General features: G+C 33.9%; 1 protein-coding gene across 1 annotated transcript in view; it reads left to right on the forward strand.

The window, feature by feature from the left end:
- LOC111770875 (disintegrin and metalloproteinase domain-containing protein 18-like) overlaps positions 1–17,650 on the forward strand; it is a 119,664-nt gene that overhangs the window by 84,289 nt on the left and 17,725 nt on the right. The window contains exon 11 of the mRNA XM_070252764.1: positions 6,961–7,149. The gene's annotated coding sequence lies outside the window, so the exon portion shown is untranslated. The remainder of the gene's footprint in view (positions 1–6,960; positions 7,150–17,650) is intronic.

The following is a 17,650-nucleotide window of genomic DNA, read 5'->3' on the forward strand; positions in this document are numbered from 1 at the left end:
TTCCTTCTATTTCTAGTTAGCTGGGAGGTTTTTTAATTGTTGAATGAATTTGATGTATAATGTTGTGTAAGTTTAAGTTGTACAATGTGTTAATTTGACACATTTATATATTGTAATATTGATGCGGGGATGGCGAGCTAAAGAGTTGAAAGAAAGATTTCTTGGACTCTCCAGGTCTGGCAGTAGTGCTCTTTTATTTAGAGAATAGTACGGAATAGCATGGGGACAGGACCCATGGCCAGTTAAGAGCTGCTGCCTGGGTACAGGACCCATGAGCAGTGAAAAGCTGCAGGCATGGGGACAGGACCCATGGGCAGTGAAGAGCTGCTGCCCTGAGTTGAAGGTTAGGGCTAAATTTATAAGGCATGGGTATGTGACTTATTTTTGCTGGGAAAAGAAAAGAAGATGTAAAAACTCATTAAATGATTTCAGTGCAGATGGGGTCTGGTTATTGTGCGGTCGTATAACTTTAGATACGAATCTGGTCATATAGATCGGCATGTAGGTGAGGATGCCCTGGGCTTCTCTCCCTGGGGCAGCCCTAATTCACCCCATAAAGATCCACCAGGTCATATAGATCGGCATGTAGGCCAGGTCACCTTGGGCTTCTCTACCTGGGGCAGCCTTAATCCACATCAATACGATTGCCAATGTAGCAATATTTATCACATTACATAATTATAATATAATATTATTGTCTATATTCATTATATTGTGCATTAGATTTCTCTGGCTTATTTACTACTCATTATAAGTTTGTACTCTTAAACACCATCACTTTTATCCTCCCACCCTCACCTCCTGGTAACCACCATTTTATTCTCCGTTTTTTACAGGTTTAACTTTTTTAGATTCCACATGTAAGTGATACCTTACAGTATGTGTCTTTCTCTGTCTTACTTATGTCACTTAGCATATGTGCTCAAGGTCCATCCATGTTGTCATAATGAAAGGATATATTCCTTTCTTGTGGCTGCATAATATTCCATTGTGCATGTCTTGTTTATCCATTAATCAGTTGATGGGCATTTGCATTGTTTCAATATCTTGGCTATTGTGAATAATGCTGCAATAAAATGGGAGTGCATATATCTTGTCAAAAGCCTGTTTTTGTTCCCTTTGGTATATATCCAGATGTGGAATTGCTGAGTCATATTGTTGATCTATTTTGAATTTTTTTGTGGAATCTCCATATTGTTTTCCATAGTGGTTGGGCCATTTACTTTCCCGCCAACAATGTATAAGGGTTTCCTTTCCACCATATCCTTGCCAGTGCCTGTTCTCTCATATCTTCTTGATAACCATTCTAACAGAAGTGAAGTGATATCTCATTGTGCTTTGATTTGCATTTCCCTGATGATTATGATGTTGAGCATTTTTTCATGTGCCTATTGTCCATTTGATGTCCTCTTTGAAGAAATGTCTATTTTGTTCCTCTGCCCATTTTTTAATTGGATTGTTTGTTTGTTTTTATTGAGTTGACTGAGTTCTTTATATATTTTGGATATTAGCTCCTTATCCAATATATGGTTTGCAGAAATTTTCTCCCACTCTGTAGATTGTCTTTTCATTTTGTTAATTGTTTCTTTTGCTGTGCAGAAGCTTTGGATTTTGATGTAGTCTCATTTGGTGATTTTTTCTTTTGTTGTTTGTGCTTTTGACATCATGCCCTCCAAGTTACTACCAAGACCAATACGGATAAGCTCTTCCCCTATGTTTTCTTCTAGGAGTTTCATGGTATCTGGTCTTACATTTCGGTCTTTGATCCATTTCAAATTAAGTTTTCTGAGTGGTGTGAGATGGAGATTCAATTTCATTGTTCTGCCTGGGTTTCTTCAGTTTTCTAGCACCATTTGTTGAAGAAACTACCCTTTCCCCATTGGGTATTTTGGCTTTCTTGTGAAATACTGTATATGCTGACCATATATGCCAGGGATAATTCTGGGCTCTCTATTCTGTTCTATTTGTCAACGTGTCTATTTTTGTGCCAGTACCATCCTGTTTTTGTTGCTAGGACTTTGTAGTATAGTTTGAAATCTGGATGTCTGATACTTTCAACTTTGTTCTTTTTTCTTAGGATTGCTTTGGCTATTCAGGGTCTGTTGTTCCAGACAAATTTTAGGATTGTTTCTTCTATTTCTGTGAAGAATGCCTTTGCTATTTTGATGGAGATTGCATTGAATCTGTGGATGGCTTTGGGTAGTATGGTCATTTTAACAATATTAATTCTTTTGATCCATAAACATGGGATATCTTTCCATTTGTGTCCTTTTTGATTTCTTTCAGCAGTTTTGTATTCATTGTACAAATCTTTCATTTCCTTGGTTACATTTATTCCTAAGTGTTTTGTTGTTTTTGATGTTATTGTGAATCTGATGGTTTTCTTTATTTCTTTTTCAGATGCTTCATCATTAGTGTAAAGGAATGCAATTGGTTTCTGTATGTTAATTTTGTATCCTGGCACTTTACTGAAATTGTTGATTATCCCACAGTTTTTTTTTTTTTTTTTACCAATTCTTTGGGATTTTTTATATATAGGATCATATCGTTAGCAAATAATGGCAGTTTTACTTCTTCCTTTCCAATTTGGATGCCTTTTATTTCATCTTGCCTAATTGCTCTAGCTAGGACTTCCTGTACTGTGTTGAATAGGGATAATGAGAATGGGCATACTTGCCTTGCTCCTGATCTTAGAGGAAACACTTTCAATTTCTCTCCATTGAGCATAATGTTAGTTAGTTGAGAGTTTTCAATCAAGAATTAGTGTTGAGTTTTGTGAGATGTCTTATTTCTGTGTCTATGGAGCTGATCATATGAGTTTTCTTTTTTTACCTATTAATATGGTGCATTTCATTGATTGGTTTTTGAATGCTAACCCAACTATGTATTTCTGAGATTAGCCCCACTTGGATTATTCTATGTATATACATGTTCCTAGATTTAATTTGCCCATATTTTCTTCAGGATTCTGGGACTTATTTTCACAAGGGGATTGTGGTCTGTAGCTTTTTCTTTTCTTGTAATATTTTCTTCTTGTGTTGGCATCAGGGTAATTCTGGACTCATAAAATGAGTTGGAAAGTGTTCCCTTACTCCCTACTTTCTGAAAGAATTTGTTTAATATTGGTATTACTCCTATTTATTTATTATTTTTATGGTGGAAGTGCACTTAACATGAGATCCACTCTCTTAAATCTATCCTCACACAAGTTTTATAGTTTTGCATTTTATATTTAGGTATATGATCTATTTTTGAGTTAATTTTTTGAAAAGTATACGATCAGTGTCTAGAGTCATTTTCCATGTGTATGTCTAGTTGTTATTGCAAGCTTTTGTTGAAAAAGACTATCCATTCTCCAGTGAATTGCATTTGCTCGATTGTCAAAGATTTCATTATCTCTGTGTAGGTCTATTTCTGGGGTCTTTATTTTGTTCCAGTGATCTCTTCTATTCTTTTGTGAATACCACACTCTCATTATTATAGTTTATAGTAAGTTTTGAAGTTGGCTATTGTCAGTCCTTCAATTTTTCTCCTCCTTCTCCTCCTCCTCCTCCTCCTTCTCCATCTTTTTCATCTCCATATAAACTTTAGAATCTGTAAATATCCACAAAATAACTTGCTGAAATTTTATTTGCAATTGCATTGGATCTCTGGATCAATTTGGAAGATGACATCTTAACAATATTGAGTCTTCCTATCCATGAATGTGGAATATCTCTACATTTATTTACATCTTCTTCGATTTCTTTCATTGAGTTTTGTAGTTTCTCTGATACAGATCCTATAAAATTTTGTTAGAACTTTTCCCAAGTACATCATTGTTTTCATGTTAATTTAAATAGTATTGTGCTTTTTTAATTTCAAATTGCCATTTTTCATTGTTGGTATATAGGAAAACAATTGACTTTTGTACGTTAACTTTGTATCCAGTAGCCTTGCTATAATCAGTTATTTGGTCAATTATTTCCTTTACATAGATAATTTTGTAATCTATGTGCTTTGTTTCTTCCTTCTCAACTTGTATATTTTTAATTTTATTTTCTTGTCTTATTACATTAGCTAGGACTTCCAGTAAGATGTTGAAAGCATTGGTGAGAGGGGGCATCCTTGCCTTGTTCCTGATCTTAGGGGGAAAGCTTATGGTTTCTCACCATGAGTATGATGTTAGCTGTAGGTTTTTTCTAGATGTTCATTACCAAATTGTGGAAGTTTTTTTTTTCTATTCCTAGTTGCTAACATTTTGTATAAGTGAGTGTTTGATTTTGTCAAATGCTTGTTCTACATAAATTGTTCTGATAATATGGTTTTTCTTCTTCAGCCATTGATATGATGGATTACATCAATTGATGTTTGAATGATGAACCAGCCTTGTAAACTTGTTATAAATCCCACTTGGTTGTGGTGCATAGTTCTTTTTATACACTGTTGGGTTCAATTTCCTAATCTTCTTTGAGGATTTTTGCATCTTTGTTTATGAGAAATACAGGTCTGTAATTTTCCTTTCTTGTAACATCTTTGTCTGGGCTTGGTATTAGGGTAATACTGGCCTCATAGAATGAGTTAGAAAGTGTCACACATCAAGGGAGGAAGAGTAGTGTGTCTATGATTCCATGGGGTAAAGACAATAGGAGCTCCATGTTTAGTGCTTCTCTTGAATTCTGTCCTGGGTATTTCTTCTCTTGGTTGATTTTAATTTGTATCCTTTCCATGTAATAAACCATAACTGTGAGTATAACAGCTTTCAGTGAATTCTATGAATCCTTTCAGCCAAGTATTAAACCTGAGGGGATTTGGGGAGTGCACTGAACTTGTGATTGGTGTAAGAAGTGAGGGAAGTCGTGGGGACATCTTCGCTAACTTTGCAGTGGCCCTAAATTCTACACACTCTTCTCCCCCCAGCTTTATTGAAGCATTATTGATAAATAAAAATTATATATATTTAAGGTGTACAATATGATGTTTTGATAGATGTATATGTTGTGAAATGATTACCACAATCAAATTAATTAACATATCCATCACCTCACACTATCTTTTTCTTGTATTGAGAATACATCACCTATCATCTTAGCAAATTTCAAGTATATAATACAGTATTGTTGATTTTAGTCACCATGTTGTGCATTAGATTCTGAGAACTAATTCATCTTATAAATGGAAGTTTGTAGCCTTTGATCAATATCTCTCCTTTCCTCCCACCCTCCAGGCACTAGTAGACACCATTCTACTCTCTTTTATTGTTATCCAATTTCTGAAAGAATTGTGTCATATATTTTGCCCAGTGTTCTAGTTGGATAAGAATTAGTGAGACACTAGTTACTCTGTTTCAACCCAAAGTAAAAGTCTTACTTTAGTATTTTAATTGTTTAGGGATGCAAAAATCTATAAACGTTGATAGTATTCATATTCTTCCCCAAAACTCAAAAAATACACACAGTAAATAAAGCTTCTCCCAAAGTTTATATTATTGTCATGATGTATTTTTGCTTGTGCTTGCCACTCATTCATAGCAATGTGGACTTCTTACCTGTTGTGATCCTCAAACTTGTACACTGAAAGAAGGAGCACAATGTCATGAAGGATTGTGCTGCAAGAGCTGTAACGTAAGATTCAAGTTTATTAATATCTCCCCAATATGTAATGAATCATGTCTAACATACTTTAAAACACTTGGATATAAAGGCATAAGTCAAAATAAATGACCTTTCAAATAAACAAAAAGATACTAAATTCAGAATCAGGTTTCTTATTTTGAGAACTTAGTGGATGTTGAGGCCTCTTTCTAATGCTCTTATTCTCCCTAACTTGGTGCTATTGTTTTTAAGCCTTGATTGAGAGTTGCTATAGAATTCTTCAATATAGAAGGTCTCCATTAAGAGGGACTATTTTCATTCACTCTATCCAATATTTATGTTTTATGAATAAAAATGTCATTACTGGTTGTGATAGGTATATATAGGTATGTAGTGGAAGATACTGCAGTTTCCTATAAATGAGTAAATAATGAAACTCGCCAGAAGTAACACTTTCCAAATGCTACATGTTAGCACAAAATTTAAATTCTGAACGTATTATTCAAAGATCATTTGACTTAAAGATCACATTTTAGCTTATATGTTGAAGATGTTGACTCCTGTCCCTTGTTTTCCTTTTCAACTCTTCCAATCTATTTGTAACAAATTCATCATATGAAAATCTCTCTATTGAACTACCTGCCCTGGGTTCTGTGTTCTTGACTGTCCTTGGCGGACACAGTTTTGCATTATTTTTTTCTAGAATCTTATAATGTGGTTACATTCTTACCTCTGTGCCCTTTTTAGTGTCAACTGGAAGTCATCAATTAAGAAGTATGAGATAGATGCCCACTTGAGATTCTTTCATATAGATTTTCAGAATTCTATATGTGGAAGTGTTAATTAACTATAGGATAATTCAAGATAGCAATTGAATTCCTTCCTCTGCAGACTTCTGTAGTTGAACTGCCTCTTTAATCACCTTTCAGTTTCCCTCTGTTTGTTCTGTTGTTTGTGTTTCACATTTGTCATAGAATTACAAATATTCCATACTTACAAGCTATGGTTTGAATAAGCATATTTTATTTCAAAATTGTCTAAATTACACTATCTTCATCCCCAAAAAATAATTATCCCAAGCTAAAAGTGAATTTTCCTCCCTCACACGAAAACACAAACAAAACTTTGGCTCTCATCACATCATATTTGTGTTATACTTTTTCTTGTACGTATGTCTTATCTCCTGTTTTAGTTGATAACATTCAATATTTTAAAAATATGATTAGTATAATATTTCATGCAAAGAAGTTACTAATAGACATTAATGAATAAATAGATCAGTAAACTATAAATGGAATTAACCAAATTTTGAAATAAATATTGATAATCACAACAATCTTATATATAATGCTTAATTTTTAATATTTTAACTTCTATTCGATTGCAGGAAAAAATGTTCTATGTAGGTCCCTAAGGCATTATGAATGTGATTTACCTGAGAATTGTGATGGAATCTCACCACAGTGTCCACCTGATATAACTTTTCACGATGGAAAGTTCTGTAGAGGAAAACATTTTTGTTATAGTGGAGAATGCCAATATCTCGATGCATGTTGTCGGGGCCTATTTGAAGCAGGTAAGATTGTTTTGTAACATCTAAATAGTTGGTATTCAGTATTTTTATTAATATTACTAAGACAATGGGCAGTTATATACATAAAATTTTGATTCTATATTTATAAATATATAGAGAATGTAAATTAAATATATTTAAATTATTTATTCTATTTAACATCTACATTTTATTTTATCAAACTTTATTAAGGTATATTTACAAATAAAAATGTATATATTTAAGATATATGACTTGATATTTCCGTATACATATACATTGTGAAATAGTTGCCACAATGAAGCTACTTAACATATCCATTACATGCATAAACCCAGAAATGGAATTGCTGGACCATACGGTAGTTCATTTTTAATTTTTGAGGGACTTTATACTATTTTCTATAATGGCTGTACCAATTTTCTCCACATCCTTGCTAATACTTATCTTTTGTCTCTTTGATAATAGCTACCCTAAAGATGTGAGCTGTGGTTTTGATTTTCATTTCCCTGATGATTAGTGATTTTGACCACCTTTTCCTATATGAGACAGCCATTTGTATGTCTTCTTTTGAGAGATGGCTATTCAGGTCCTTTGCTATTTTTAAATTTCATTATTTGATTTTGCTATTGAGTTGTATGAGTTACTTATATATTTTGAAGATTAACGTCTTATGAGATATATTGTTTGCAAATATTTTCTTGCATTCTATAGGTTTCCTTTTCACTGTTGATTTTTTTGGGTGTGTTCTGAGAAGTTTTTAAATTTGATTCGGTCCCACTTGTGTATTTTTGCTTTTGTTGCCTGTGCTTTTGTGTCACATCCAAAATATTATTTCCCAGAGCAATGTCAAGAGCTTTCCCCCTATGTTTTCCTCTAGTAGTGTTACAGTTTCAGGTCTTACGTATAAGTGTCCCTCCCTGGTCCCCACCAGCTTTATTGAGATACAATTGACATTGTGTAAGTTTAAGGTGTACAATGTGTTGATTTGATTCTCTTATATATTACAAAATGATTACCATCACAGTGTTAACAAACACCTCCATTTTGTCACATAATTACCATTTCTTTTCTGTAGTGAGAACATTTAAGATCTACTTTCTAAGCAACTTTTAAGTATATAATATGGTGTTATTAAGTATAAACATCATGCTGTACATTAGATCCCCAGAACTTCATTTTATAACAGGAAACTTGTATCCATTGACAAACACCTCACCTTTTCCATCACTTTCCAGCCCATGGTAACCACCACTTGCCCTCTATTTCTATGAGTTTGGCCTTTTTGGATTCCACATATAAGTAATAACATAGAGTATTTGTCTTTCACTATCTGACTTACTTCACTTACTATAATGTCCACAAGTTTTATCCATATTATTGCAAATTGCAAGATTTCTTTCTTTCTCATGATTGAATAATATTCCATTGTATGTTTTTACAATATTTTTTTACCCCTTCATCCACTGATGGACACAAGTTGTTTCCATAGCTTGGCTATTTTGAATAATGCTGCAATGAACATGGGTGTGCAGATATGTCCTTTGAGATCTTGTTTTCATTTCCTTTGGATATGAAGTGGATTGGCAGTGGGATTGCTGGATCATATAGTAGCTCTATTTTTAACTTTTTGAGGAAGCTTCATTCTGTTATTCATAGTGGCTGCACCAATTTACATTTCCACTAATGGTACACAAGTGTTCCCCTTTCCCCACATCCTCCCCAACATTTGTTATCTCTTGGCTTTTTGATGAGAGCCATTCTAACAGGTGTGAAATGATATCTCATTGCAGTTTTGGTTTGCATTTCCTGGGTGATTAGTGATGTTGAGCTACTTTTCATGTGTCTGTTGGCCATCTATGTGTCTTCTCTGGAAAAATATCTATTCAAGTTCTCTACCCATTTTTTAAATCAGGTTGTTTATCTTTTTGCTATTGAGTTTTATGAGCTCGTTATATATTTTGGATATTAACCCCTTATTGGATATATGACTTGCAAATATCTTCTCCCATTCAGTAGGTTGCCATATCATTTTGTTGGTGCTTTTCTTCACTATGCAAAAGATTTTGTTTGATGTAGTCCTATTTGTTTATTTTAACTTTTGTTGCCTTTGCCTGAGGAGATAGATCCATAAAAGTATTACTAAGACTAATGTCAAAGAGCTGACTGCGCATATTTTCTTCCAGGAGTTTTATGGTTTCAGGTCTTACATTTAAGTCTTTAATCCCTTTGAGTTTATTTTTGTATATGGTGTAAGCATGTAGTCTAGTTTCATTCTTTCACAATGTAGCTGTCCAGTTTTCCTTACACCATTTATTGAAGAAATTCTCTTTTCCTCATTGCATATTCTTGCCTCCTTTGTCATAGATTAATTGATAATATAAGCATGGGTTTATTTCTGTGCTTTCTGTTCCATTGATCTATATGTTTTTATGCCAGTACCATCAAGTTCTGATTACTATGGCTTTGTAGTACAGTTTGAAGTCAGGGAGCATGATGCCTCCAGCTTTGTTCGTCTTTCTCAAAACTGCTTTGGATACTCTGGGTATTTGGTGCTTACATACAAATTTTAGGATTTTTGTTCTAGTTCTGTGAAATATGCCATTGGACTTTTGATGGGGATTGCATTGAATCCATAGTTTGCTTTAGGTAGTATGGACATATTAACAATATTAGTTCTTCCAATCCATGGGCACAGTACATCTTTCCACTTATTTGTGTCATCTTCAACTTTTTTCATCAATGTCTTATAGTTTTCGGAATACAGGTATTTTACCTTCTTGGTGAAATTTTTTCCTAGGTATTTTATTCTTTTTGATACAATTATACATGGGATTATTTTCTTAATTTCTCTTTCTGATCGCTCATTATTAATGTTTAGAAATGCAACAGATTCCTGTATATTGATTTCATATCTTGCAAATTTACTGAATTCATTCATTACTTCTAATACTTTTTTGGTGAAGTCTTTAGGGTTTTCTATATATAGTTTCATATCATCTGCAGATAGTGACCGTTTTACTTCTTCCTTTCCAATTTGGATGCCTTTTATTTATTTATTTATTTATTTGGTCTTATTGCTGTGACTAGGACTTCAAATACTATGTTGGATAAACAGTGGCAAGAGTGTGCATCCTGTCTTATTCTTGATCTTAGAAGAAATACTTTCAGTTTTCCATTGTTGAGTATGATATTAGCTGTGATTTTGTCTTATATGGCTTTTATTATGTTGAGCTATGTTCCCTCTATACCCACTTTCTTGAGAATTTTTATCATAAATGGATGTGGAATTTTATCGAATGATTTTTCTGCATCTATTGAGATGATCATATGATTTTTATCCTTCATTTTGTTAATGTGATTTATCACATTAGACTGATTTGCAGATTTTGAACCATCCTTGCATCCCTGGGATAAATACCACTTAATTATGGTGTATGATCCTTCTAATGTATTATTAAATTCATTTTGCTAATATTTTGTTGAGTTTGCATCTCTCTTCATCAGTGATATTGGCCCGTAATTGCCTCTTTTTGCAGCATGCTATCTGGTTTTGGTATCAGGGTAATGCTGGCCTCTTAGCTTGAGTTTGGAAGCATTCCTTCCTCTTCACTTTTTTGGAATAGCTTGAGAAGGATAGGTATTAACTCTTCTTTAAATATTTGGTAGAATTCACCAGTGAAGCCATCCAGTTCTGGACCTTGTTTGTTGATTACTGATTCATTTTCATTACTAGTAAATGGTTGGTTCAGATTTTCGACTTCTTCTTGATTCAGTTTTGGAAGATTGTATATTTCTAGGAATTTATCCATTTCTTCTGGTTTATCCAATTTGTTGACATTTAATTATTCATAGTAATCTCTTATGATTCTTTGTATTTCTGTGGTGTCATTTGTAACTCTCCTCTTTCATTTCTGATTTTGTTTATTTGAACCCTCTCACTTTTTTTCGTCTTCAATCTGGCTAAAGAATTATCAGTTCTGTTTATCTTTTCAAAGAACCACCTCTTAGTTTCATTAACCTTGTCTATTGTTTTTTCTCTCTATTTCATTTATTTCCACTCCAATCTTTATTATTTCCTTCCTTCTACTAACTTTTAGCTTTGTTCTTCTTTTTTTAGTTCCCTTAGGTGTAACGGTAGATTGTTTGAGATTTTTCTTGTTTGCTAAGGCAGGCCTATATTGCTATAAGCATCTCTCTTAGAACTGCTTTTTCTGTTTCGTATAGATTTTGGAGCATTCTGTTTCCGTTTTCATTTCTCTAAACTTATTATTGTTATTTTTGTTTGCTGAGGAAGATTTTCACTGAGCTAACATCTGTGACAATCTTTCTCTATTTTCTGTGTGGGTGTCTGCCCCTACATGGCTACTGACGTGTAGTGTAGGTCATACCTGGAACCAAACCCGGAATGCCAAGGTGGAGTGCACCAAACTTAACCACTATGCCAGTGGGGCTGGCATGCAAGTTTTTTTTTATTTCCTCTTTAATTTTTTTGTTGATCCATTGGTTGTTTACTAGCATATTGTTTAGCCTCCATATATTTGTGTTTTTTCCAGTTTTCTTCTTGTAATTGGTTTGTAGTTTCATACTGTTGTTGTCGGAAAATATGCTTGATATGATTTCAGTCTTTTTAGATTTATTGAGACTTGTTTTGTGGCCTAACATTTTATGTGTCCTGAAGAATGTTTCGTATGCACCTGAAAAGAATGTATATTCTGCTATTTTTGATTGGAATTTTCTGTATATTTCTATTAAGTACCTCTGGTCTAATGTGCTGTATAAGGCCAATGTTTCCTTGTTGATTAGCATCACATAGGTTTTGATATGTTGTGCTTCCATTTTGTTTGTTTTGAGGAAGATTAGCCCTAAGCTAACTGCTGCAAATCCTCTTTCTGCTGAGGAAGACTGGCCCTGAGCCAACATTCATGCCCATCCTCTTCTACTTTATATGTGGGACGCCTACCACAGCATGGCTTGCCATGCAGTGCCATGTCTGCACCTGGGATCCAAAGTGGCAAACCCCAGGCCACTGAAGCAGAACATGCACACTTAACCACTGCACAACCAGGCCAGCCCCTGTGCTTCATTTTGATTTGTTTCATCTTTGGATTTCCTGCTTGATTTCTTCTTTGATTCATTGGTTGTTTAGGAGTGTGTTGTCTAATTTCCACATATTGATGAGTTTTCCTGCTTTCCTTCTATTGATTTCTAGTGTTATACCACTGTTGTTGGAAAAGATACTTTGTATGATTTCAATCTTCTTAAATTTTCTAAGAATTGTTTTTTGATATGTCATACGATCTACTGTGGAGAATGTTCTGTGCATACTTGAGAAGAATGTGTCTTCTGCCGCTGTTGGATGGAATATTCTGTATATGGTTGTTGGTTCCCTTTGGTCCAAAGTATGTTTCAAGTCCAATGTTCCCTTGTTGATTTTCTGTCTGGATATCTATCCGCTGTTGAAAGTGGAATACTGAGCTCCCTACTATTGTACTGTCTATGTCCTTCTTCTGTTTTGTTAGTATTTGCTTAAGATATTTAGGTGCTTTGATTTGGGGTTTACATTTTTATGATTGTTACATCTTCTTCATGAATTTTCATTGTTTAATGACCCTCTTTTTCTTTTGTTACAATTTTTGGCTTAAAATCTATTTTGTCTTATGTAAATATAGCTACCCCTGCTCTCTCCTTTTCCACCTGCATGGAATCTTTTTTCCGTTCTTTCACATTTGCCTATGTTTGTACGTATACATGAAATGATTCTCTTGTAGGCAGCATATAGTTGCGTGTTCTTTCTTTTGAATCCATCCAGCAGCTATGTGTCTTTTGATTGAAGAATTGAATTCATTTGCAATTAGAATAATTATGGATAGGTAAGGACTTACTAATTCTATCATGTTAATAGTTTTGGTGTTTTGTAGTTCCCTTCTTCCTATCTTGCTGGTTTGCTTTGTGAATTTGTGATTTTTCTTAGTGGTATGCTTTGATTCCCTTTTCTTGATCATTTGTGAATCTATTGCAGGTTTTAGTTTATGCTTACTATACAACTTACATAAAATATTGTATATTATAATAGCCTATTTTATACTGATACAATTTAACTTTGCATACAAAACCCTAAGCTTTTTCTCCCCTCCTTTTATGTTTTTGATGTCACATTTTACATCTTTTTTGTAGTGTGTATCCGTTAAGAAATCATTGTAGGTATTGCTATTTTTAACACTTTTGTCCTTAACCTTTATACTAGAATTAAGTAGTTAACACACCACCGTATTTCATTTTTAGAGTATTATGATCTGACTACATCCTTGCCTTCACCACTGTGTTGTATATTTTCACTTGTTTTCATGTTACTGATTAGCTCCTTACATGTCGGCCCAGCAACTGAAGATCAGTTAAATGTACTCCATTTAACACTTTTTGTAATGCAGGTTTATTGCTAATTAAATCCCTTAGCTTTTATTTATTAGGGAAAGTTTTATCTCTGCTTAATTTCTGAAAGATAACTTTGCTGGTTAAAGTATTCTTGGTTGGCAGTTTCTTTCAGAAATTTGAATATATCATACCATTCTTTCCTGGCCTATGGGTTTTCTCCTGAGAAGTGCACTGATAGACTATTGGGGGTTCCCTTTTATGAGAGAATTTTTTTTCTCTTGATGCTGTAAAATTCTCTCTGTCTTTGACTTTATAGTTTTATTATAATGTGTCTTGGGGAAGATCATTTTGGATTGAACTTTTGGCATGATCTATTAGCTTCGTAAACTTGGATGTCCAAATTTCTGCCCCCTGCCCCAGTTTATGTTCTCAGCCTTTATTTCTTTAAATAAGCTTTCTACCTCTTTCTCCCTCTTTTCTCCTTCTGTGACTTCAATGATGTGTAAGTTATTTCTATTGATGGTATCCCATAAGTCCGATAGGCTTGTTTCATTCCTTTCCATTCTTTTTCCATTTGATTGGATAATTTCAATCCTCTGTCATGTGGCTTACTGATTGTTTCTTCTGCTTGGTGAATTCTACTATTGAAGATCTCTATTGGATTCATTGGTCCAGTCATTGTATTCTTTAGCCTCAAAATTTCTGTGTGGTTCTTTTATACATTTTCTATCTATTTGTTGAACCTCTTATTTTGTTCTTATATTGTTTTTCCCATATGACTAAATTGTCTATCTATGTTCTTGTGTTCTCTTGTAGCTCTCTGAGAGTCATTAGAATGACTATTTTGAATTATTTGTCAGACAAATGATGAATCTCCAATTCTCTGAGGCTACTTACTGGATGTTTACTGTGTTCTTTCTGGTAGTATCATGTTTCCCTGCTTCTTTGTGATCCTGTAGCCTTGTGTAGGTGTCTGTGCATTTGAAGAAGCAATCACCTCTTTCAGACTTTATGGACTGCCTTCGATAAGGGAAGACCTTCATCTGCAGGTAGGGATAGTCTGGATTGTGCAGTGACCCTGGGTCTAGTGGTGCAGGGCACCCAGTTTTGGAGTGTGTTGGTGGCACTGAGTCCAGTGGGGTGTGATGTCTCTGACTCAGGTCACTGGAGTCCACAGCATTGGCAATTTTGTGGTCCTTGGCGAGTACTATGGATGGTCCACAGTGGCCACAGGGGCTGTTGGTGTCCTCAGCAGTGCCTTCAGGCCCGGTGGTGAGGTACTAATGCAGGCAGTGGTGGCTGGAGCCTGTTGTGTGCACACCTTCTTTGTTCCTACCTATCTCACCCCATTTTTCCTTTCCTGGCCTGGAGAATTGTTTCTGCTTAGAAAGTTCCCTCTGGTGCTGAATAACATCAGCTTGGGGGATAGACTAATGCAAACAAAATAAAGCTGTCTTTCTTCTCTTCTTGAGTGGTTAGTCTCACATTTTTTTTTTGTATCATTGTGTTACTAAAGTTTCTTAAGTGGACTTGAGAGCTCTCCCAGAGCTGTTTTTGCTAATTGTTTATCTAATTGCTGATCTTTTTAGGGAGATGAGAAGGCTGGAGTCTCCTCTGTTGCCATTTTGGTCATGTGACATTTAGGTCAAATTTAAGTCTTTAATCCATTTTGAGTTGATTTTTTGTGTATGATATGCTAAAAGTGTCCAATTTCATTCTTCTGCATGTGGACATCCAGTTTTCCCAACACCATTTATTGACGAGACTGTCCTTCCTCCATGGTGTGTTCTTGGTGCCCTTATTGAATATCAGTTGAATGTAGATGTGTGGATTTGTTTCTTGACTCTCCGTTCTGTTCAGTTGGTCTACTTATCTGTTGTTATGCCAGTACCATACTGTTTTGATTACTGTAACTTTGTAATATATTTTGAAATTAGGAAGTGTGATGCCTCCAGCATTATTCTTCTGGCTCCAGATTTCTTTGCCTATTAGCAGTCTTTTCTGGTTCCATATGAATTTTAAGATTGTTTTTGCTATTTCTGTAAAGAATCCCATTGAGATTTTGATAGGAATTGCATTGAATCTGTAGATTACTTTGGGTCGTATGATACTTTAATGGTATTGATTATTTGAATCCATAAACATAGGATATCTTTCCATCTATCTGTGTCTTAATTAGTTTCCTTCATCAGTGTTTTATAATTTTCAGTGTGCAAGTCTTTCACCTTTTTGGTTCATTCCTAAGTATTCTATTTTTTTTTTGTTGCTATTGTGAATGAGATTTTTAAAAAATTGCCTTTTGTGATAGATCATTGTTAGTGTATAGAAACACAATTAATTTTGATGTTTCTTTATTGGTTTTCTGTCTTGATGTTCTATCTACTATTGTAAATCAGGTAAAGAAGTCTCCTAGTATTATTGTATTGCTATCAATCACTCCCTCCTCATCTGTGAGTCTTATACTTTACATGATTTGGGTTCATATATATTTATAATTCTTTTATCTTTCTGTTTAATTGAGCCTTTAATCAGTATATAATGAATTTCTTTGTCTCTAGAGGTAGTTTTGACTTAAAATCTATTTGTCTGATATAAGTTTAGTCACCTCTGCTTTCCTTTGTTCACACAGAATATCTTTTCCATCCCTTGACTTTCAGCCTATGTGTGTCCTTAAATCTAAAGGGATCTCTTATAGACAGCATATAGTTGGATTTTGTTTTTGGTTTTTTATTCATTCAGCCAGTCTATGCCTTTTCATTGGGGAATTTAGTCCACTTACATTTAAATTAATTATTAATAAGTGAGGACTTATTATTGCCATTTTGTTTATTGTTTTCTGTCTATTTTGCAGTTGTATTGTCCCGATCTTCCTCTCATTGTTGTCCTTTGTTATTTGATGATTTTTTGTAATGATTTTGATTCTTTTACCTTTATCCTTTGTGTATCTATTATATGCTTTTTTCTTCATTATCAGCTCAAGGCTTGCATAAAATATCTTATAATTGTAACTTAAATTGATAAGAGCTTAACTTCAATTGAATACATAAAATCTATACTTTTACTCCCTTTCCACACACTTTCTGTTCTTTTAGTCAGAATTTGCTTCTTTTTATATTGTGATTCAAAATATAAACAAATTTTTATATTTTATACTTTTATAGTAGTTTATAAGTACTTTATACATCATTATTACAGTTTTACATTATACTGCAGTTGTTTATATATTTAACTTTACCAATGAGATTTATGTTTTCTGTGCTCTTGCACTGCTGTTTAGCATGTTTTCATTTTAATTTGAACAGCTCCCTTAAGCATTTCTCGTAAGGCAGGTCCAGTTGTGGTGAATTTTCTCATTTTTTGTTTGTCTGAAAATGATATTCTCTCTTTATTTTTAAAGGACAGTTTTTATGGATATAGTATTCTTGGTTGGTAGATTTTTTTCCTTTAGTATTTTAAATATATCCTCCCACTCCACTCTTGCCTGCAAGTTTTCTGCTGAAAAATTCACTGATAGTTTGTAGGGGTTCCCTTGGATGTGACTAGTTGCTTTTCGCTTCCTTCTTTCAAAATTCTATATTTGTCCTTGACTTTTGACAATTTGATTGTAATGTGAATCTTTTTAGTCTTCTTTAGGTTGATCCTATTTTGGATCATTTTAAGCTTTGTGAATCTGGATATCCAGTTCCTTCCCAAGATTTGGTGATTTTTCAACCATTATTTCTTTAAATGGGCTTTCTGCACTTTTCTCTCTCTGTTTTTATTTCTTTAAAATGACTTTCATAATGCATATATTTGTTCATTTGGTGGTATTTCATAGTACTGTGGAATTGCCTCACTGTTTTTCATTTTTATTCCCTCTGCCTGGATAATTTCAAATGACTTGTCTTTGAATTTGCATATTCTTTCTTCTGCTGGATTCTATTTTTGAAATTCTCTATTGCATTTTTCATTTTAATAGTTTAAATCTTTAATAGGAGAATGTCTGTTTGGTTCTTTTTTATGATTTCTATCTCTTTGTTGAACTTCTTATTTTCTTCATATATTGTTTCCCTGATTTCATTGAGCTGTTTGTCTGTGTTCTCTTGTACTCACCAAGCTTTTTTAAAACAATTATTTTGTATTGTTTGTCAGGTAATTCATCAATCTCCAC

The sequence above is a fragment of the Equus caballus genome, chromosome 27, assembly GCF_041296265.1.
Source record: "Equus caballus isolate H_3958 breed thoroughbred chromosome 27, TB-T2T, whole genome shotgun sequence".
NCBI classification, from domain to species: Eukaryota; Metazoa; Chordata; class Mammalia; order Perissodactyla; family Equidae; genus Equus; species Equus caballus.